This window comes from Somniosus microcephalus, chromosome 11 (genome assembly GCF_052327205.1).
Source record: "Somniosus microcephalus isolate GS21.2 chromosome 11, FLI_Smic_1.0, whole genome shotgun sequence".
Classification (NCBI taxonomy): domain Eukaryota; kingdom Metazoa; phylum Chordata; class Chondrichthyes; order Squaliformes; family Somniosidae; genus Somniosus; species Somniosus microcephalus.
The window spans coordinates 174,711,047-174,735,914 of record NC_140997.1 but is presented as its reverse complement, the minus strand read 5'-3'; the positions used below and the strand labels follow the sequence as shown (position 1 = coordinate 174,735,914).

Genomic DNA, 24,868 nt, shown 5'->3' with positions numbered 1-24,868 from the left:
TTAACCATAAATGCACCCAATGGGACAGTTTATTACTCCATCACACAAAGAAGAGTTCCTGCAAATAGTGCTTCATACAGTTTGTTTTACCGCCTAAACTTACAAGCTATAACACCCTAAAAGAAAATTTTTAAATAGATAAATGAAATTTATTTCGATTGATGACAGTGCCACATATAATTCTGTAGTATTAAATTCTGGAAGTCTCTTTAAACTTAACAGTGCTTTTATTGAACATAAAGGTATACCAACAAAAATTTCTGCATTCTGATGTCTCCTTTTTCCACTAAAAGTGTATTCCATTTTCAGACTATTTTGATGGATAGTTGTCAGTGGATATCAAATTTTCCAAAGGAACAATGCATTATGAAGAGCTGGCTAGCATGTTACAAAACAGCTAAACCCAAGAATCCCTTGTGGCTGTGAGTGGGAGAATAATAAAATGGGACATATTAAAATATTCTACAAACCAAAAGAAAAACAAAAATTGTAGAAAGCCACCCTAATACTATAAAAAGCTGGATGTAAAGAAAATTATTGGCCAATCATTAAATGTTTACTTACAAATATGATGCAGTCTGGGGTAATTAGAACTGAATTAAAAATTCTACTGTCTTTCATCAAAAAAAATACCATAGATTGCTGGCTTTAAAAGATTTGAGATGCACTAAACCATACTCTGGCTGCTGGAAAATAAAACCTTGTACAGTCGTTTTATGCCCAAGCTACTCCCTTTTCCTTCTGATAATCAAATATAGACTGTCCAGAATAAACAAAACCAACAAGCTGGGAAATTCGATGACCATCAGGACTATGAAGATACCAACAAAAAGCAACCCACAGTTCCCACAGTGACTTTCAGTTCCACACCTACATCAGCATAACATCTGAGTAAATAAATTCAGTCACTCTTTCCATTCCCCTCCCCCATGTGATTACTCCTACTATTAAACAAACAATTCAGACCAGTTTCAAACATCTGACCACTGTTGATCACAAAAGACAACTTTTATAGAGTTGAATTTTATTTTGCAAACATATATTGTGTGTGCTTTGGCAGACTGGCTTCTTTGTTACTACCTGTTATTTGACTCTATTAAGCAGACTTTTTTTTGGTTGTACAGTCATCCCCAGTATTTACATACAACACGAATGATAAAATATAAATTGATTCTTCGTAACATTTTCCTTATTCCTCAGCATGACCTACTTTACCATCAATTTAAGATTAAATCATAACATTTGCATCTTTCGACAACTCCCCTATTCAGCTCATCGGCACTGTTTAATTGGCAGATTTAATTCTGGATATGACACAAACAATTACAGAGAAAGTGGGGAAGTTTACCGAAAGATCTTAGTGCCTCTAAATTTCCGTCGGCTTGCAGTTGTTCTTTGGCTGTTGCTGTGAAGCGGGGGCTGAAGAATGGTGTAAAGATGTTGAATAAACAGGAAGTGCTGTGCAGCTGAAGCACACTGAAATGAAAATATACTGGAAGGCTGCCCTTTTCTAGCCAGCTATAAAGGCCCGTTTCCACAGTAGCAATGCCCACATAAGTAAATGAGAAATAAACAAAAGAGTACAATACCCATCTTGACTTTGTTCTCAAATTTTTCCTTGATTCTATTCATGATACTGTTGCTTTCTGTCAGGTGAGTGCCTCAATACAAACATCTCCTAGTAAAGAAAACTAGTGCCTGCTTTGCAAGATTCCAAGGCAAGACAGCTTGTAAAAAGATGAGCTGCCACACAAACGTTTACAATAAAACTGGAACAAAATTCCTTTAGAAATCTTATTTCTGTTGTGGCAACTGCCTGCTGGCTCACAGGGACTGATTTGTTATTTTGCACGTAGTCTCTGCCTGTCTGTCATCCTGGGTGCTAATGCTCTAGTAAAATAACTCATTGGGAGCTGTCATGGGGATGTTTACACAAGACTGTTCCTTTCTTCATACAAGGAAAATTTTTTCTGGAATTCATCTTCTTTTGATCTCACATTCAAAGCAACACCACCGTGATAGACGTACAAGTCTTAAAGCAAATCCAGACACTAGAGATAAACCACTAGAGGCTGACAGACAGCAGCATCTAAAGCTCACAAATGTGGGTAACAGCATGTTGTCTGAGTATGTATTATGACAAAACCAAGACATATATTAGGTGGAACTGATTGTCCGTGTATTAAAGTTCAAAAAGGCAGGATCATATGACCAGTATACCAGCTTAGAAAAGCGCAAGGAGCATAAGTCAAAGTAACTATATCTTACTGATAGAAGTTTCTACTCTATTGTTATAAACTGATAATCTATGTACATGGGATTCTGAAAATATCAAATAGAAACTCCACTGCACAGGTGCCAAATTGTAAATGTTTGTTATGAAGATAACTGACATAGTTTATTTATGTTGCTACATCTTCTCACACCAGTTTATCTTAATAGATTCTCATCCATCTGGGAAAGTGTGCGAGAAGGCCACTGGCTCGCCCCATAACTTCTGATGCCAATGTTGGTTTCTAATTTGGTAATCAGGAAGCATGTTCTTTAGGCAGTCAGTATTTTCCCTAGTTGGACGTGCCATCTAGTGGCTTGAGCGTGAATACATAAAACGAATTACAGATCCAACATCGAGATTTGTCTTAAATCTTCACTCATGGATATGCAGAGTGAGCAAATTCATTTCCTCCAGTTTTCTCCGGAAGACACGGAATCATAATGAAGTATGCTTCATGGATTCCAGCACCCTTCTGCTACCTTACTCAAGTGACCATTCTTTGTGTGCAAGCCTAGACAGCGAGTGATGACAGGCAATCATCTGCCAAGAGGCATCTTGTTCTCATCCAATGTTCACACATGCACACTTTGTGGCAGTGGTAGTGGTAAATGGATGATAATCAAGAACAGGAACCGTAGCTGATTTTTCCCCCCATACTAACTCAGAGTTCTTGAGGTCAACTATAATGCTCTTCTTGCTGCTACTGCTAATATTCGCTAAATTAGCATGGTTGAGGGATCAAACCTGGGACATTCTGCTCTGAATGTTTTAGTACTACACCATATAGTGTATTCCCATGAGCCATCAAGGGTGCCCAAGACAGAGCATTTTTAATGGCTAATTTTTCTTCCACAGTTGAAACTGAATAAAAGCAAGCTGACACTAAATACATTCATATGTTTTTATGATAAAGAAAATACAAGGAATAGTTTAAATCATCGCCTATATTTGCTTCATGGTCATTTTTTGGTTGATCTCAGCACTTTATTAGTCTTTGACTTTAAACGACCTTTATAATTTTAAATAGATAATGCACAAACAATGCAAGTCCATCTCTAAAATTTGCTGTTGTGTATATATTGACAGAATGCCTTTACTCTTACCTAGGTTACAACCTTGAATACATATTCAGCAGTTGTCCTGCATCAACCACTACATTGCTTTATGATGATGCAAAGATCAGCAAAATTAGATGCTATCATAAAACAATCGATATTGAAATTTTTGCAATCCAGTTCAAAACTGAATTAAATGGAATGTTATTATTTTGTAACAAAATAACTTCAAATAACATAACTATTTAATTTGGTGTTTTATAATAACGGTTTTTCACCATTATTAGCACTGTAAGAGGTTCAGATTTAAATAGGAAATATATTTGGGTATCTTTAGTCTTACTTCTTCCTAAAAGAAGTACAATAGGGCAATGCAGGGGTATACCACTGTTCTGTGCCACAATGTAGTAAAATGAAGGGGGCAGATCTGTGATACCCAATGAATTCCAAACTTCAGAGACAGTCTAGTGCTAAAGAGAGGCAAACCTGCAACATAAGCACTGCAGAGGCATTGGAGCCTGAACTGCCCTTTCAGACTGTTTGCTTTGGGGAGATTTAAGGAGTGCATTGTATCACGTGAAGTGAAAAAATAAAAACAAATAAAAAACTGAAGGAACGATGTGGGCGGCATGATGTCAGAGGACCTTGGTGCCGCAAGTGGTATAATACATGTTCCCTTACTATTCCCTTCACAGAGTTTTTGATCAAGGCTGTGCTTACAAAGGTGTGCAGAGTTGAGGCAAGTTACTTTCCCAGAAGAAGAAAAGCCAATAGATCAGTGGTCCCAAGCTATTCTTAGACACTTCCTAGTGCCTGATTCAAAAGTAGCATTTACAAACCAAAGGAGGGAGAAAGGAATCAAAAGAAGAAAAGAATGGGCAACTTTTTTGTTTAAAAGGGAGCAACAAAATCTAAAAAGTAGAAACACACATTAAAGCAAAAATAAAAACTACACAACAGTAAAATACAAGAGAGGAAAAACAAGGATTTTAAAATAATTACAAGCCAAGATTGAAAGGATCAGAGGATTCATCCAGTTATCACAGGTGTTCACATGCCAATCTATTTATAGGGTTGTATAAATTTTACACCTCAATTTTAAAATCCTCATCCTTGTTTTCATATCCCTCCATGGCCCTGCCCCTCACTATTTCTGTAATCTCCTCCAGCCCTACAAGCCTTCGAAATCTCTGCGCTCTTCCAATTCTGGCCTTTTGCACATCCCCGAATTTAATCGCTCCACCACTGGCGGCCTTCAGCTGCCTTGGCCCTAAGCTCTGAAATTCCCTCCCTAAACCTCTCCGCCTCTCTCTTCTCCTTTAAGATGCTCCTTAAAACCTACCTCTTTGACCAAGCTTTTAATCTATGTCTTCTTCTTCTTCTATGGCTTGGTGTCTAGAAATGTTTACCGATAATGCTCTTGTTAAGCGCCTTGGGATTTTTGCTACGTTAAAGGCACTATATAAATGCAAGTTGTTGTTGTTGTATGCTCAGGTGGCTAAGATTTCAATGGCCTGGAATTTGCCTTCGGAGGTGTACCTCCGGAGTACCCCTCCGACCCGATGAAAAAATCAACACTTACTTTTAGGCTCCTGGGCTTCAGAGACTTCAGGTCCTGGACCTGCAGGCGTACGCCTGTGTAAAGGCCCACGGATCCCAGCGGCGCAGGCAGTTCGGAAGCATCCCTGGGATCACGTGGGCCAGGTCCTCCAATCAGAAAGGAGGATTCCTAATATGCTTATGGAGATTCCATTTACGAAGGGAATCCCCATAAGCATAATAGGAATGCCCAAATAATTAAATAATTTATACAACTGGAATAAAAGTTAATGTTCCCATTTTCAAATTTAATTAAATAAAGCATATACAATAAAAATATATTTTTTGAAAAATAATTTTAAACATTTTAATCCAGACCAAAATTTACATAAACTAATTTTTAATGTTTGTGCATGATTTAAAAAAAAAAAAATTAATTTAAGATTTACATTAACCCTTACGCTGGTGAAAGGAAGCCCGATTCCTGCTTTTACCAGGCATAAGAGTTTTGTGGGTATTTGCTGGGCAGCAGTTGGGCAAATAGCCCAACTCTGCACCAGCGAAAGTGATTTTTGGGTCGAATCTTGACAGTGCGCAAGTTCCAGGTTTTTGCGCATCTGCAGCGCATGCAGAAACCCAAAGCTTCCGGGGCCTTTCTGATGGCTTACGACAACGTTCGCTGTGCCTACGGAGTCATCGCGAGCGCAAAATCTGGGCAAATGTGTTTGTTCATTACAGTCTAGCTAGTTAAGGCTAAGATGTTGAACATTTGGGTAAACTCAGGTTTCTGATCAAAACTAGAGGGATTCAAAATTCTGAATCTTTCAATTCAAAGTATGAGTATTACACAACCAGTTTTGGGTGAAGATCCTGTACCAGGTTGTCAGAACTTAAGACACACACTTCCAGATAATTTGTCATACACACACAACAAGATTGGCAGGGACTTGTACACACACTGAGTAACTGAGCTGCACACCCACCACAAAATTATTGGGAAATGTACACACAGTGCCATGGACTCAGATGCACACACACCATGATAATAAGGGGCTAATACACTTTGTGCCAGATACACACAACCACCACTAGATCATTAGAGACTTAAGCGTGCTTTATCAGTGTTTTTGATGCATATCTATCATTAGATTTCCAATAGAAACTGATGCAAACCACAGTAAAGAGCCAAATACTAAATTAGCACTGATAAAAATAATAAGACCTTCCACTTACAGTTGCTTGCAGCTGGACCCACCACTATGATGGGAGTGCAAAAGCTTGCATCAAGAAAGAAAGTGGTGTTGCGCCTGTGCATGAGACAATTTTTACCCCACTAAAGCATCTGAATCCAAGCTGGTCTAATGTGGGCCAAATTTCTAAACAGTTCAAAATTGGTGCACATTTTCAGAAAATGGTGGATTCCCATGTACACAGTTCCGATTTTAGCAAATTCCTGATATATGAAAATTATTTCCCAGAAATGTTTTCTTTCTCACACAACAAATACTAGTTCAGCTGTGCAATTACCCGTACTGGAACAATATTATGATATAATTGGGATTACGGAGACATGGCTCCAGGGTGACCAAGACTGGGAATTCAACATCCAGGGGTATTCAACATTCAGGAAGGACAGGAAAAAAGGAAAAGGAGGTGGGGTAGCATTGCTGGTTAAAGAGGAGATTAACACAATAGTAAGGAAGGATATTAGCTCTGATGATGTGGAATCTGTATGGGTAGAGCTGAGAAATACCAAGGGGCAGAAAATGTTAGTGGGAGTAGTATACAGACCCCCAAACAGTAATGCTGAGGTTGGGGATGGCATTAAATGGGAAATTAGAGACACGTGCAATAAGGGCACAGCAGTTATCATGGGTGACTTTAATCTACATATAGATTGGGCTAACGAAATTAGTAACAATACTGTGGAGGAGGAATTCCTAGAGTGTATACGGGATGGTTTCCTGGACCAATATGTTGAGGAACCAACTAGAGATCAGGCCATCTTAGACTGGGTATTATGTAATGAGAAAGGATTGATTAGCAATCTTGTTGTGCAAGGCCCCTTGGGGAGGAGCGATCATAATATGATAGAATTCTTCATTAAGGTGGAGAGTGAAGTAGTTGACTCAGAGACTCGGGTCCTGAATTTAAATAAAGGAAACTACGATGGTATGAGGCACGAGTTAGCTAGGATGGATTGGGGAATGTTATTTAAAGGGTTGACGGTGGATAGGCAATGGCAAACATTTAAAGATCACATGGATGAACTACAGAATTTGTTCATCCTTGTTTGGCATAAAAATAAAACAAAAAAGGTAGCTTAACTGTGGCTAACAAGGGAAATTAGGGATAGCATAAGATCCAAGGAGAGGACATATAAATTGGCCAGAAAAAGCAGCAAACCTGAGGATTGGGTACAGTTTAGAATTTAGAATTCAGCAAAGGAGAACAAAGGGATTAATTAAGAGGGGGAAAATAGATTATGAGAGTAAGCTTGCAGGGAACATAAAAACTGACTGTAAAAGCTTCTATAGATGTGAAGAGAAAAAGATTGGTGAAGTCAAGCATAGGTCTCTTGCAGTCAGAATCAGGGGAATTTATAATGGAGAACAAAGAAATGGCAGACCAATTAACTACATACTTTGGTTCTGTCTTCACAAAGGAGGACACAAATAACTTCCCAGAGATGTCGGGGAACATAGGGTCTAATGAGAGGGAGGAATTGAATGAAATCAGTATTTGTAGGGAAATGATGTTAGGGAAATTGATGGGATTGAAGGCCGATAAATCTCCAGGGCCTGATAATCTACATCCTAGTGTACTGAAGGAAGTGGCCCTAGAAATAGTAGATGCCTTGCTGGTCATCTTCCAAAATTCTATAGACTCTGGAACAGTTCCCATGGATTGGAGGATAGCTAATGTAACCCCACTATTTAAAAAAGGTGGTAGAGAGAAAACGGGGAATTATAGACCGGTAAGCCTGACATCGGTAGTGGGGAAAATGCTAGAGTCCATTATAAAAGATGCAATAGCAGAGCACTTGGGAAACAGTGACAGGATCGGACAAAGTCAACATGGATTTACAAAAGGTAAATCATGCTTGACTAATCTACTGGAATTTTTTGAGGATGTAACTGGTAAAATAGATAAGGGAGAACCAGTGGATGTGGTGTATTTGGACTTTCAGAAGGCTTTCGATAAGGTCCCACATAAGAGATTAGCGTGCAAAGTGAAAGCACATGGGATTGGGGGTAAGGTACTGTCTTGGATAGAGACCTGGTTGGCAGACAGGAAGCAAAGAGTTGGAATAAACAGGTGTTTTGCCGAGTGGCAGGCAGTGACTAATGGGGTACCGGAGAGATCGGTGCTAGGACCCCAGCTATTCACAATATATATATATATATATATATATAAATGATCTAGACGAGGGAACTAGATGTAATATCTCCAAGTTTGCAGACAACACAAAGCTGGGTGGGCGTGTGTGCTGTGAGGAGGATGCAGAGAAACTCCAGTATGATTTGGACAGGTTGGGTGATTGGGCAGATGCATGGCAAATGCAGTATAATGTGGATAAATGCGAGGTTATCCACTTCGGTGGCAAAAACAGGAAGGCAGATTATTATCTGAATGGCAATAGATTGGGAAAAGGGGAAGTGCAACCAGACCTGGGTGTCCTTGTGCACCAGTCACTGAAGGTAAGCATGCAGGTGCAGCAAGCGGTTAAGGCGGCAAATGGTATGTTGGCCTTCATAGCGAGAGGATTCGAGTACAGGAGCAAGGATGTCTTGCTGCAGTTGTACAGGACATTGGTGAGACCACATCTTGAGTATTGTGTGCAGTTTTGGTCGCCTTATCTGAGGAAGGATGTTGTTGCCATGGAGCGAGTGCAGCGAAGATTCACCAGACTGAAACCTGGGATGGCAGGAATGACGTATGAGGAGAGATTGGGTCGATTAGGCTTATATTCGCTAGAGTTTAGAAGAATGAGAGGGGATCTCATTGAAACTTATAAAATTCTAACAGGACTAGACAGACTAGATGCAGGAAGGATGTTCCCGATGGTGGGGGAGTCCAGAACCAGGGGTGACAGTCTAAGGATAAGGGGTAAGCCATTTAGGACTGAGATGAGGAGGAATTTCTTCACCCAGAGAGTGGTGAACCTGTGGAATTCTCTACCACACAAGGCAGTTGAGGCCAATTCATTAAATATATTCAAGAAGGAGTTAGATATATTTCTTAAGGCTAAAGGGATCAAGGGATATGCGGAGAAAGCAGGGACAGGGTACTGAATTTGGATGATCAGCCATGATCTCATTAAATGGCGGAACGGGCTCGAGGGGCCGAATGGCCTACTCCTGCTCCTATCTTCTATGTTTCTATGGAATGTGTGGCCGCTAACAATCAGGAATGGAAACACTGGCCAATTTTCCCCTTCCTGACCCAAATTGTCTGTCCTCATCACTGCATCAGTTAACTTAAAACAAACTAATATTTAAGGCTAGCACCTCTCTGGTGCATATGGGCCTGCAGCAAATAACACTGCATTTAATCACTGAGCCATGTCAAGAGGAGTTCACACAAATTTTCAAAATTAAAACATGCCTATTTAAATGCGATGCCACCTCCATATAACATGAAAAATTGTTCAACAGAAAACATCATCAAGGAGGATTTCACTGTATTATCATAGGTTCTTGTTTTGATGTTTGATGAAGATTCACAGGTGTACGTTGTGCATTGTGCAATTGCAAAGCACTTCCCAAACTATTTATTGTGTCGTCTATTTGGTTACCTGAACATGAAGAATTATTCAGACATTAAAAAGTGTATGGTACTCAAAGAGTTAACTTAGGTTACTCCATAAGCATATATATCCATCATAACTTTTAATGCCTCAGGATATGAACTTATGTACCACAGTGTGTTTTTATATAATTATCAAGTTGCAGCAATATCCAAAGTAGGTATTCAAGATAAACTAGTCACGGTACATCATTTATTAAACTGCAGCTGATATAGTTATTCAAATTAAAAATACCTATGGACAGATGTTGTTTGTAACATGTAGATGTTTGTGAATCATGCCAATGTGCTTGCGTTTTTTTGAAACAGACCACTGAATAGGTACACTTCTATAATTCATGTCATGTGGGTGGGTCACTGGGAATTTAATTGTTCATCTACAGTATATTACTTTTCCACCTAGTGCCAGCCTTTGACTATGAACATGCACATGCAGACAGATAGTGATACTGCACTCAATGTGGCCACATCCCAGCCTCCTGAAAAATTCAACAAAACTCGAGTTGTCCAAAGGATGCTGTTCTCCTATTTTGCCATACTTCATATTGAGCTCATATTTCATTAGGACATCAAAGGAAGAAGCTTCCCGAGAGGAGGGTAAAATTGGATGGGTGTACCAAGTACTATTGCTCATCTAGCTATTGGTCAAAATGCATAATGATTTGCGAACAGTTTGGCTGTCGTTTGCCTGCATCTTAGTCAGAGAATGGTGGGAGAATGGGAAAGGGAGGAGAAAATAGCTTAGAAACCCAGAATTACTATAACAAGTTACCAGCATCTTATATACTTTCAATTATCCAAAAAACAACTTTGAAATATTCCACTTCAGAATGTCTACACTGCTTTCACCAAATCAACATCTGCTGCTTCACTACAAGCCATCATACCACATTGGAGTATTACTATAAGCAACAGCTATCATTGCTATTGCATTTATGCACAAACTGAGCAGTTGTTATCTCACTTCACTTACCCCATCTAATTACTAGTTTTTCAGAAACATATGTGGTATTTTGCTTTTGTTGTTGTATATTATCCTCCATTTGCTAATGTTAGTGAAAAAGTTGGCATAAGTATAAGGTAAGAAGTCACACAACACCAGGTTATAGTCCAACAGCTTTATTTGAAATCACAAGCTTTCGGAGCGCTGCTCTTTCGTCAGCTGAAGTGAAGAGTTGCATATAAGCACAGCATATATAGTCAGAGAGTACTGCCAGATGATTACAGGTAATCTTTCTAACTGCCCTTTATCACACCTCGGCACTAAGAGGTAGGTGATGTTGGCCAGGATTACTTGAGCCTCTAATATTCTTTCACTATGTGTGTAAATGCCTCAAAACCATTCAGTACCTCCTCTCAAAAATCCAACTAAGATTGAAATCTCAATGTGTGGTGAATCTAGGCTGTGAGCCTGCAAAGTACCCTCTGTGGCATAATGTACTGATACTATGTAAAACAGATGTAGCTGCATTCAACAGTTAAACATTTTGCTTAGACAGCAGTGATTCAGCATACCTGGAATCAAGTGAGTGGTACTGTATTAGGTTAAAGAGCACAAAAATTCCAAATCACTGTGGTTTCTTACAAAGCCCCTTGGGAAATCAAGCTGAGGTCTTCTATTACATCAGGGATGGTTAAAATTACTGTCCTTTCTGGAATAATAATAAACTCATAGTAACAAGCACAACAAAAAAAATGATCTGGTTATCTCATTGTTGTTTGTGGGATCTTGCTATGTGCAAATTGCCTTTCTGTGTTTGCCTACATTACAACAGTGACTACACTTCAAAGGCAATCCATTGCCTGTGAAGCATTTTGGGACATCTTGAGGACATGAAAGGTGCTATATAAGTGCAAGTTGTTTTTTAATATATTGGAAGTAAGGGATTTGAAGTGCTACAGTACTGTACTTCAACAGTGAAATCTTTTTATTTAATGTATAAAATGTGAGAAAAGTGATATTCCTCGTTTAGTGAGTCCACTCCTGAAATTCATCTCAAATTCCACCAAACCAAGAAATTGAGTACAGTAGGATGGCAGCAAAATATTTTTTAAATTTGTATGACAAAATAGTAACGGTGTGTTCCTCATGAAACCCGCTTTCTCATGCTGACAGTTTGATCATAATTTTGGATTCAAATAACACAGTAATGTTATTTAATTCAACTGAAATAAATATTTTTTTTAAAAGACAGCAAATCAACCAACATCTTGTTCGATAAAATTTCAAAAGTGCTTCAAATATTCTGTTGTATGAATTAAAGGTTATTCTAAATTTCCTGCTAATAACTGCCTCAGCTTAAATACCACTGAAGACCTCAAATGTGAAAATGGACTTCAAACTAATTGATATAATTGCTTGAAGATGTGCAGGCAGGTGAAACCTGATCCCCTAGGCCATTGTGGAGACCAGGAACAACAGAGGAATGTTTACACAGTGGTTGGAGTTTAATAGACAGGCAAGCCTAGCTTTCAGACAGCCAGCAAAAACATCACTAATAGGTGACTTCTTAATGTAGTCCTTTTTCAAAGTATGGCTTTGCATCCTGGCAGCCAATGTCCCAAATGTCAAGGTTATCTGCTTGACTTTCTGTGTGGTTTCACACTTCTTCAGTACTTAAGAGATCCTGACATTTAGACCAGAGATCCTATCCTATTTACGTTTGAAGATTATGGTTTAAACCAAAGAATTTGTATGAAACAAGTGCTCAAATCCTTCAGAAGCATTTTGTATACAAATCTTCACACAACAAAATTAGTACTGTTTTAATCCCAAAAATGCTGACCAGTGTTTTCAAGTCACCTTCAGCTTCCAATAATCTACACTAGCCCAAATTCAATCAATTTCGGGAATGGCACAATACTAATGGAAATCTTACACTGCCATTTACGAACATACGAAAATGAAGGGCAGGAAAAAACTAGCTGGCCCATTAAGCCTGCCCCACACTCATGATGCTGGCAGTTATGCAATCTCCTGGGAAAGCCAAAAACCAGAAAAAACTCAGGGCCAATAAGGGGGGGGGGGGGAAACTCTGTAAAATTACAGATCCATTGCAGTAAGACTATCACAAAATTCAATGCTAGGGTATTAGCCAAACTATTATTGATAGGGAGAACTTCCGATCCTCATTAGCGAGGTGCTATAAACAAGCAACTCTGAATCTAAACTCAATCTGGATTTGAGAAAAAATATGCCATTTGTCTCAATATGCACTTGGACATGCTTATCCATTAATGACGTATTTCACGTATCATTAGCGTGTAGCATACTGGTACAGCACCAATGCAAGAAAATGTGAAGTGGAGTGACAGGATACAGTAGAGTTCCCAATCTCAACTGGGGAGGTGGCCAATGTACGCAAGTTGGTTACCAAATGCTAGAAAGAACGCCTCTCCTGCGTACTTCTTAATGATTAGATTAAGACCAGCGCTGCTGAATAACTGAAAGGAAATCAGAAAGTGCATAGCTTATGGAGAATAACTGTATAGTAATATACTCTGAGACAAGTCAGTGATACCAGGCATGGACAGTGGGACATTGTTGGCCTGTTGTGTACATGTGTAATGCCACATTAATAACAGCACGCTAAACATCTGCACTGCTTACAGTCCGATGGACTTTCTGTGTCAGCAGCTGAAAAGTTTGGCTGACAGTAATTCTTTGTGTTTTTTCCATTTTTTTTTTTTGCTGCATCCACCCCATGCATCAGATCAGATTAATTTATTTGCTGGTCTCATACCTCTGCGTCCATTTTCCTGGTGGCTGGATTGAGCCTATCTAACCAAGACAATCATTTCCCTGGCTGACAAACTAAGGAGATTATCCTTCACTAATCTTCTCTTCAAATGTTTTTTGCTGTTGTATGGATGTTTTGGACTTAGAGCATAATTTCAGGTCTCTAGAACTGGAGGTCAAATTAATCCAAACATTCACTCCTATTATTGATAAACTGAGAGTCATTCTTCACCTTTTCTAGTGTTTTGTTAGTGAACTTTAATAAAGGTACACATGAATAAAATCCAGAGGACTCCCTCTTCACCATTACAGAAAGGGTCTCTGCGTTAAAAACTAAGAGTAGAATGTAAGCAAACTACAACTATCCAGAATCTTGAACCTCTGGATAAATAATATTTTTATTTATTATGTTAAGAAAACTAAATGTGCAAAAGTTGTAGTTCCTAAATTGCAAAATTATAATATGGCAAAGCGTGTGTTTAAAAGAGTTTTGTGCAAATTATTTCTAGATCGAGCAAGGAATCTAAGACAAGTAAACATCTTCCCCTGCAATGGTCCCCCCCTGTCAGCTATAAATGAAGCCAGTGCCTGGTACCAGATATTGCCCTGCACTCTGGGTAGGTCAGCAAAGCTATGCCTAGTTGACAGGTTCAGTTTACAGGAGACCAGCACTTTGTTTGGATATCTCGACCTTGCTCACCACTATCTTAACAACTCATGGCAAGAAAATTTCCATTATGTTAGTTGAATTACACTGCAAGCAGTTGAGAGTATATGAGTGTAAACCTTCTAAAAATTGGATAGTATTTATTAGTAATTACTATGTGCTTTATTTTAACATGCTTTGAATTCAAGTGAAGTAGTATGTAATAAACAGAAGATGCTAACACAATTCCATTAAATAAACAACATTTCTATATAATTTGACAACAAATGAGACCAGTGCTCTATGGGTTAATAAAGATTTGAATAAAAATGTTTTTACTGCCTATAATCTGTTAATTTACTTGGCTATAATATTATTGATGCATTTATTGTACATAGAAAATGTACTGCAGGGCTAAGAAGGTCAAAGCACACACAATGCTAAACTTGTCAAAACATAATGAATATTTTCTCTTTTTTTAAATAAGATTATGTGCAAAGTAATTCATTTCTACTAATTTATTTGGGACCCTGCTCCTGTTTTTTTCTTAATTGACTCCATTACTTCTTTTTGCCTCGTATATATTTGTTAAACTCCATCTAAGACTACAAGGAAACTGTCAACTAAATATTGTCTCATTCATGAGCTGCTCTTCCAAGTCAATTATATCTTTCAACTTCAGGGGCATTGTATGATAAACTGGCTGTAAAAATCATTCGCATTAATACATTACGATGCCTCGGTTCCAAAAGGTAATTAAAGAAGTAAATGACTCATAAGAATAGACATATTAGCTGCAAAATGAAAGGCAACAGAGCTGCCACATGAAAATATGTACCATTAAGATACTGCATTTTCATGTACTTGTAATCATCTACAGTAGCTTTCTGCGTCTTTAACACCCCTGCTTTAAGTTAATTGAGAACGAGAAAGCATCTTATTTCAATGATGTCAGAAATCTTACAGATGATAAATAGCAGATTTAAAAAGGAAGCTCTCTTTAATGTGGCAGATAGCTTCTCTGGCTGTTATTTGTTCATGAAAATGGTCTGGAAACCTATTACATGTAAAATGCCAGTTTGATTTCTCATTTTTGTATTGGCTATATTGCTCATTATCTGAGCAAGCAAACTGCTGCTATTTATAGTTACAACAAAATGAAATAGCATAAAAATATAATATCAAGTTTAATCTCAAAGAGTTGCATGTTGCACCTCCCTCAACAATCCTACTTTAAGCATTTAACACAATTCAGTGACCGCACTGCATAGAAGTCACTTTAGTACAGTACTTACTAAAGTGTATTTAAAATGCAGCATGTATGTGTAATGCTGTACTAAACACACTTGCTCTGTTAGGAAAGCACAGACACTATCAAGGGCAAAGGACCTACACACTTAGGTAACAATAAATGACAGGCTGTGGTTCAAGCCCATTAGCTGCTATGCGAGAGTAACACCATCCACTAACAGACGACCTGTGAAAAAGTCTAAGATGTGTTTAAATCTTGGAGTGGGAATGCTGAATTAATTCTTTTGAATTGCAATCCCTCAACCACAGCAAATTACCTTCATTAATGATGGAAAAAATCTGCCTCTGTAATAAGCAAAGGGAGGGGGGAAATCAGCGTCATTTAGCTATTACTATTTGTACTTCATGTAACTAGTAAGCCATGTTTTACTGCACTGTGCAAATATCTTGGTTCTTTTATATGTAATCTGTGTGTGAATGTGAAAAGTGAATAGCATGAAAATTTAGCTGCACAACACGGTTTGAAAGTTAAAAAACTCAGTAAATCAAGGAAACAATACTTTTAAAAATTACAAATATTCAGACATAGCCAATAGTTTTTTGCTAATGTCACGGAATATGAAGTGACAGAATTAGCTTCCAATGTCATCATATTTTCGGGAAATTATCCAATATTCTGCGACAGAGTGACGCAGCACACATTTCTAATTCTGACTTTAAATTGAAAATATTCAAGTGAACGGTATTATGTTAGTAAGACATCACTGGCTTTTAGGAGCCTTTATTTTTTTTTAGCAATTTCATGAAGTTTAATAGACTGAATGAAGACAATTTTTTATGCTGAATTGCCTGCGTAGTAAAATGTACCAAGTACAATAGAGTTTTTATACTGTATCCAGCAATCTCCACCCAGCCTTCAAATGATGTCACCAACATAGTGCATAAGGTTTATGAAAGCCCTTAACACTGAATCATATTGAAGGATGCAACTGTTTAGTTTTATTCTTAGGTGGCATTTAAAAATGCAGTGTATTTTAAAAATTAACCATTTGATTATGTATTTTTGCATAATTATTTAAATGTATCTTTCTAGTACTGCTCAAAAGTGGAAATGGTAGATGCTTGGCAGCAGGTCCCCTCATCAATCTTGGTTGAGGAATATTGCAGAGTCAAGAGTTAGGGAAGGAAGAAAAAAAAGCAACAGCAAGATAGATCTCTGGATTTTGTAATGACAATGGTTTTCACAGATACAAAAATGAATAAATTAGTATCCCATTTGCTTTCTCTGATCTTTATGTGCAAAAGATCCATTAGAAATCTTAGTGAAAAAGACCATCTACTGTGTATAAAGAATTTATCAATTGTAGGATTCATGTGCTTTTAGCTTACTGTTCATGATACTATAATTAATATTTTAAATGGCCAACTTTACAAAGAACAATTGATTGACACATATGCCTGTATTTCATCCATCTGAATCACGTGTAAGCTTAGCATACTGCTTGTTGTACAGAGATTTTTAAAACAGTGACACATTTTGATAGTCATCTTTAAACTACTGTTTTGTTTCACTGACCGTTGTAGCCTTAAAAAAAAGTGGCGAAATGCAGCTGATTAAGTCATCTACTCAATCAATTTCATAAATAGAAGACAATGCCTTAGGTTTCTCTGTACTGCTCCTGAATTAGTTCATGACAATATAGAGGAGTCATCACACCTGTATTAACACCTGTGACCACACGTGCCTATACTAGTAATAACATAGTTTTACAATTGATCTACAAAGACTGACTATTTAACCTCATGAAGTTATTGAGGTCTACTTTCTGGGTTAATGACTCACAATGAAAGTCTATCAATTACCAATAGAAACATTTTGCTGTATTTATTTAAGTGTATCCCTATAAAGAGTATGTCCTATTCTATTATATTTTAAAAGACAATGGGGGAGAAATTGGCTAACCCCCAAAGTCAGGTGTGGGGATCGTGGTACATGATTAACCCGCGCATGTTCATTGCTTTGCAGGCAGCATGTTAAATTTGTGCTGCCTGCTCTTTTAAATGATTGCTGCATGCAGACAGTGCTTCCCGCGCTGTTCATTAGCTGCACGCATCAGCTGCACGCATCAGCAGGAGGCCCAATATCGTGAGTGGCTAGTGCTACTTAAAGTCAGCCTGCACCTCTTGAAGTGGCTGCAAGAAGCGGTGGGAGTTTTTTCAAAAGCCAATCTGGGCTGTGATACTTTGAACAATGGCTGAACATGCAAGAGAACGAGCACCAAGGTTTTCAGATATTGCACTGGAGATCTTGGTAGAAGAGGTGGAAAGGAGGACAGACATCCTATATCTGCAGGAGGGATTGAGACCCTCCAGATGTGTGCTCAGGAGGTAGTGGGAAGAAGTAGCGGCAGAAGTCAATAGCAGGAGTGTTGCTCCAAGAACATGGATGCAGTGCAGGAAGAAGTTTAACAATCTGTTGTCAAGGTGAGTGAATTCATCTTCAAATTGCATATCCTACTAACTGCACCACTAACTGCTCAATTCTCTACAGCCTCATCACCCACCTACCAACAATCCCTATCAATTAGTATTCAACCCTAAAATTCATAAGCTTTACCTGACCCTCACACACTTAGCACTGTTGCAAGCCTCGCACCCACAACTCACAGCTCGCACACACTGGCAGTTATTTAACCTCGATAGCCATATTACCCAAACATATTGCAGGATATATTGCACACTGACACATTTCTCCCTTTCTTGCAGGAAAAGGTGGTGCATAACAGCAGGCAGCAGGAAAGAACTAGAGGAGGACATGCGCACCTGCATGTTTTAACCCCCATGGAGGAGACAGTGCTGACTATCATGGGAAGGGGCATCACTGAGGCCATGGCCACTTGCGGGGCTGGAGGGATTGATGCTGAGGGCATACCTAATCCTCCTTCTCTAATCCCACTTCTCCATCATTCCACAATCTCTTCTGACTCGCAAGCTGCAGATGGTGTAAGCACAACTTCTTACTTTCTGCTCTCCCCTCACCACAACCCAACCCATGTCCCTTTTTCATTTCAGATACCCAGTCAGTGGAGGAAGAGGAAGAAGACAGTGAAGATGAAGAGACACCATCACTTGATCATACACTCGCAACCAGCAGTTCAAAGATTGACACTGCGCGTATTTTAGAGGCTAGGAAAGAGGAGGGATCTGCACGTGGTGAGACACCAGGTGCAAGTGTGCAAGAGCCAGGGCAGGGAGAAAGGATATGGCAAGTGCCAGCTCGCCATAGGGCAAGGTCGCACGCTAGTTCTGCTGCAGAGGTGTCAGGGCCAGGCTACGGAAGAAGGCTGATGGGTGTACACAACCAAATGCTTGGTGCGCTGGAAAGCCTGCACTCAATGTCAAGGAGCATGGAGGAGTCCAGCACCAACTTGGAACAGGGCTTATCGCAGACCTTGGAGCCCATCCTTTTCAACATGGTGTTCACCTCCTTCAGCACACCTATGGACCCCACCATGATGCTGCGCCTGATAGCTGATGTCACAGCTTCCATTGCAGCACAAACAGCTTCCATCAAAGGCCTGAGTGCTGCAGTGGAAGCTCGGACTGCTGCCATCATGGCTCTGGATACCACTGTTCAAAGGGGCTTCCAGGGCATCACAGCAATCCATCAATCTGTTCTCCAACAGATCACCAGGATTGCTGCAGCGCCACTCCGGGAGAGTGGCAGTGGCTCCTTGGAGCACAAACCCGCTGTCCTCTCTTAGGATGATATAAATTCCTGCTCCCACCCCTGCCATTCTGCCAGTACCATCAATATAAGATAGTCACCAAGAAATCCAATAGGGAATTCAGAAGAAGCTTCTTTACCCAAAGAGTGGTGAGAATGTGGAACGCGCTACCACAGGGAGTAGTTGAAGCGAATAGTATAGATGCACTTAAGGGGAGGCTAGACAAGCATATGAGCAAAAAGGGAATAAAGGGTTATGCTGATAGATTTAGATGAGGAAAGACGGGAGGAGGCTCGAGTGGAGCATAAACGCCGGCATGGCCTGGTTGGGCCGAATGGCCTGTTTCTGTGCCGTATATCCTATGTAATCCTATGAACCTGTAAGTAGTTCATGATCCCTTTAAATAGCCTTGGTGGGGGCTCCATCATTTCGTTTAACACATGTTTAGCTGTGCGACATTAAGACAGGACGCAAGCTGGAGCATGGAGTTCAAAAATGGCAGCGCTGGTATCAAATAAGCGGTGCACACTGATGTCATAATCTGCCTGTTCTGCATGCTGCCGGTGGTCGTTGTGGACGCGCACACCCTTTTACCAAGATGGCGTCTGATACACTTCCTGTCTGAAGTGCTTGCGCACATCTCGGACCCCATTTTCGAGCGTTAGGAGGCTGCAAAGCACCTAAAAAATGGGTGCTACACAGCCCAATTTCTCCCCCATGATCTTCCCCACCCATCACAATTTATTTACATGGAAATGTCTTATGATATAATTTATTTCTCTCCCTCTAATTTTCCCCATTGCAACTGATGGGATGCAGTTACACATATTGCAACAGCCTTCTGCTACCTTGCCCAAGTGACCATTTATCATATCAACCTGCATTGTGAATAGTAGGCTGTTTGTTTGTGGGAGGCATCTTACCATACATCCACAAAAGGCATTGGAAAACCCTCAGGATCAGGTACCTTGATCATTTTTCTCCTCCCTAGCCCAGGGATGCTGAGGTAACTGTAGAATTCTATTATCTGAGATTGGATCAAATCTGGCACTTTCATGGTGTGCATGGCTGATACCCACACCAATCAGTGTATTTATCCAGCGTGGCATTGGCAGAAGGGAATGTATTCAGTTTATGTTTGCAGTTCACGGTGGCTGGTAACCCAATTTTTATAAATTGAAATAAATTAGTTTAATGCATTACTATTCCCTTGTACAATTTCAATATTACAAATGCCATCTTAAGCTCTTTAAGTGGTTACAAGCTGTTACTATCAATATTGAACAATACTTTTTTCTATCACAATACTCCATGCAAACAAGAATGCATAATCGTATATGAAAAATAGTTATGGACTTAGGGGTAAACATCTAAATCCTTGTTAATAAAACTGCAATATATTAATAATTATTTACAAATGTCTGTGAACCTCTTCCAGTTATTGCAGTTTGACACAAAAGCTCAAAACATTTTCAAGCAAAATTAAACATTATCATATTCCCATAATAATGTATAGTAATTGCATGATCCGTTACTACACATTTTTTTCTGCAGTCAATACTCCTAGTGCAGAGAAAGTTCCAGGTACATAAAGGTTAACCTACTCTACAAGCAGCTGGGGGCATTATAACAACATGAGTGGACTTCAGTTCTGGCCTTGTGATGAACCTAAACTCCTATGTATTTAAAATGTTTTTCTGTATTACTGTGCGTTATTTATAAAGCATGAAGAATGACATTGTCATGGCAGCAAAACAAGTAACAACATAGATGTCCTCCAGCAAGAAGTCACTCAATAACTCATTAACCCTCCTATGGCCAAAACCACACCTGAAAGTCAGAGCGCCTTTATTACATTTACAGATTACTTGTACTGATTTACAGAAATAGTTTTTATTCAAGGAGTACTGTGTATACAGCTGGGAGGCATAAAGGAGTCTGCTACAAGGAAAAACTCAATTTCCAAAGCTTTGATGATGACCATTTCAGTTTACAACCACCATAGTGCAATTTAAAGTAAATACTGTAGTAACAAATGCAGCTCATAAATTTTATTGAAATAGTATAAAGATACAATTTTGAAAAAAAGCAACTGTTTAATGTATTTTCAATAGAATCACTGCAAATATTTTATAAGTAACACATCCTAATGCTATGATTTTCATACGATTTGAGTACTGAATTTCTCTGGTAACTTTCTAAATGCACTTGCAGTCACTGTAAAATAATCTTGACAAATGGTAATTGTCCAGATTCTAAATGCTGAATAATGCAAACTACAATTAAGTAACGGGGTACCAACTGATAGTTCAAAATCTTCATTTTTTGAATCTAAATTTAATAAGGCTGATGCAAATATTGAATAGCCACCATCAAATCACCAGGGATGCACACACATCACTAAACTGCAATGAACTCCAAAGACACATCCCATTACGAGGAACTCAAAAATATACCCATCACCAACATTATACCAGCAAGGGCTAAGATGGATAACAACCCTGGCACTATTCAAATAAGAGTGGTGGAGTTCTCCTGGTGTCCTGGCCAACATTTATTCCTCAACTAACACCACCAAAGCAGATTAACTGGCCATTTAAGTGCTGTGGTTTGGCACTTCCTGGGGATGTTTAGGCACTAGTAAATGCACATTCTTTCATTTGTTGTTTCATTGAACCATTCATGTAGCCTCAAACCAATATGAAAACCAAATGCACACCAATTAAATCACCACAAAAACTGGACCTGTAGCCACTAAAGCGAGCACCACTGAACATAAAAAGTCAGATGTGTACCTACTAGTTCCTCAGAGTCCACATCACGGAAGACCTCTCCTGGTCCCTCAATACCTCCTCTTTGGTGAAGAAGGTCCAGCAGCGCCTATATTTCCTAAGGAGGCTGAAGGGATGTAACCTGTCACCCCTGATCCTCTCTAACTTTTACCGCTGCACAATAGAGAGCATCCTGACGAACTGTATCACAGTATGGTATGGCAGCTGTAGCTCCTATGACCGGAAAGCCCTGCAGCGGGTAGTCAAAACTGCCCAACGCATTACCGGCACCCGGCTACCGACCATAGAGAACATCTACCAGAAACGCTGTTTACGGAGGTCACTGACCATCATCAAAGACCCTACCCACCCCAGCCACAGTCTGTTCGCCCCCCTGCCATCTGGGAGACGCTACAGATGCATTCGCACCCGAACGACCAGATTTAGGAACAGCTTCTTTCCCAGGGCTGTCATCCTACTGAACTCCACAAATAAACTCTAAAGCCTGCACATCTGCCAATGCACTTTATTATGTTTATGTTAATGTATTACAAGCCAAATGAATGTTGAATGTTTAAATGTCTTAATCTAAATGTACACTCTCGGGAGCCACAAGCCTACATTTCGTTGTACTGCACTTGTGCACGAACAATGACAATAAAGTTGATTATTATTATTATTATTATGATTATTATTATTATTATGATTATTATTATACTAAACCATTAGGAAAACCGGGCACAGGCTTACTAAACCAACATAAAAAGTGGATGAACCTCTGTGAAAACAAATGCCTATCCACCAAAGAGTTACAATGGACACCATACCTAGAAAACCAGGCTTACATCCAAGAAGCCATAAACAAAGAAACATATTCACTAAACATCAAGAAACTCAGACACATTCCCACTTATCCAAGAAACCCAGGCCTAGAAATTGGGTTGGGGCGCCAAAGTGGCGCAAAAGTCGCCTGAGCGCAGGATTTAGCGCAGCGATCGGAGTGATACCGGTCGCCAGAAATTCAGTTTCAGTGCCCCTCGAGGGAGACGGGGCGAGGCTCGAGGTGCTCCGCGTCCCTCTTAGGGCGCTGAAACTGATTATCGCAGCGCAACGTGCCGCAGCGCCACACGCTGCGGCACGGCACGCTGCGGTACTGCAGGCCTTCCTCCCACTGTTAAGGGGGAGGTGCCTGCAACAGCGCGATCCCCGATCGCGAGTGCCGGCAAATGAGCCCGGCACCAAGGAAGTGCCGGGCTCTCGGGAAACAGCTGACAATGCCGCGGGGGGGGGGGGGGGGGGGTGGGTTAGGAGGCCGGGGACGGAGGTGCTGGCAGGCGGCCGCCGAAAAAGCGGCTGCCCCGCACCTCCACCTTAACTTGCGCCGCTGCCAGCACAGTAAGGCCCTGTGAACCGGGCGCGGGTAGCGAGCGGCGCAACTGCGGCGTTCGCTACCAAATATCGCGAATGGGGCACGAATGGGGCGCTGCGCACACCGATTACGTCATCGGTGGCGGCGCAGCACAAATGCCTAACGCCACCATTAGCGCCCCTACTGAATATCGCCGGAGACGCAGCCACTGGCGCTACAGCCACTGACTGCCTCTTTAGGCGCTAACAGGTGGCGCTACTCACCCAATTTCTCCCCCCCAGACACATCCCTGCTAAGCCATCAGGATAAATACGTATCACTAAAGCACTAGACCAGACACAAAACTCGCTACACCACCAGGAAAACCAAAAACACACCAAGAAACCAGACATATTCCCACTAAACCAACAAGAAAGCCAGACATATTCCATCTTTGAATGAAAATATCTGGAACACCAGAAATGTACCCACTAAATCAGCAGAAAAACTAAAAACACAATCTCCATCATCAAGAAAACCAGAAACATGCTCCTTTTAAGACAAGAATCAGACATATACAGAGTAAAGCACTATGAAAACAGACTCAACCTACTAAGCAATCACAAAAAATGGATAATAATATCTTTACAGTCACATCTAACCATCAATGGCCTGCCATGATAGAGATGAACTTATTAGAAAACACATAAAATGGCACCACAAATGCATACCATAAGAGCTTTTTTGAAAGGACGTTTATCTAAAACTGAAATGTTTCAATGATAAATTATATATTTTCTAAATATCCAGGTATTCCAAATATTGATTTCTTTGGAAACAGGTGGGGTTGGCTTTGTTGGTCATCCTTAACATTGAAATATTACTAAATTATTTCTTTTGATACTGCAGCAGAATTTTGGTACTAAAAATGTTATAATAAGCTTCTTTTTTTCTGGAAATTGCTGCACCTTTGGAGCTGTTGTCTAGTTCCTTACACATCCCTTGATGCTATAAAATACAGCATTCAAAATCCACTGAAAATCAGCATAGAAGATTTTTTAGGATAGCAAACAGGTGCATATTGTCAAAGCTGAAAAACCATTCAGATTTCAATGCATGAAATGGAAAACGATATCACTTTAGTGCTGTCACACACGTCTATCATGTCATTCTGCTGTTATGCTCCATTATAAGCAACACCCATTTTTACAACATCGAGGATGCTGAGTAATCATTTGTTTCTCCCTTGTTGCTGGTTCTGAATGGAAACACTCAGTTACTTCCAAGTGTCAGACCAATACAGATGCACAGTATATAAAGTAAGAAAAATGTAAAAATAAATACAGTACAAAGACTTCTATTGTAATAATGCATGGAGAAAAGTTATGGTTTGAAAGAAAAGCTATTATTCATTACTTTTCTGGGAACTGCAATATGAAAGCCATTCAGCTCTAGATAGAAACAAAACCAAAAAGGTGTAAAAAGTTTAAATGCAACAGCCTTTTATTTCCATTATTTGTCCATTTTCCTCAGCATCTGTTTGAAACATGTAGCAGACAATCGTGTTTCTGGCTCAGACTCAGGTGTTTGAAATACAGGACAAACAGACTACTGTGTATAAACTTTCCTCCAGCAACGAATATTTTTTTTTATTAACTCTCTTGCATTGCCACCAGAGTTGCATAGCTTTAAGTCCCCAAAGAATCG

General features: G+C 39.7%; 1 protein-coding gene across 7 annotated transcripts in view; it reads right to left on the bottom strand.

Annotated features, from left to right (window-relative positions):
- Positions 1-24,868, bottom strand: part of foxp1b (forkhead box P1b) — a 581,092-nt gene that overhangs the window by 182,426 nt on the left and 373,798 nt on the right. The window lies entirely within an intron of this gene.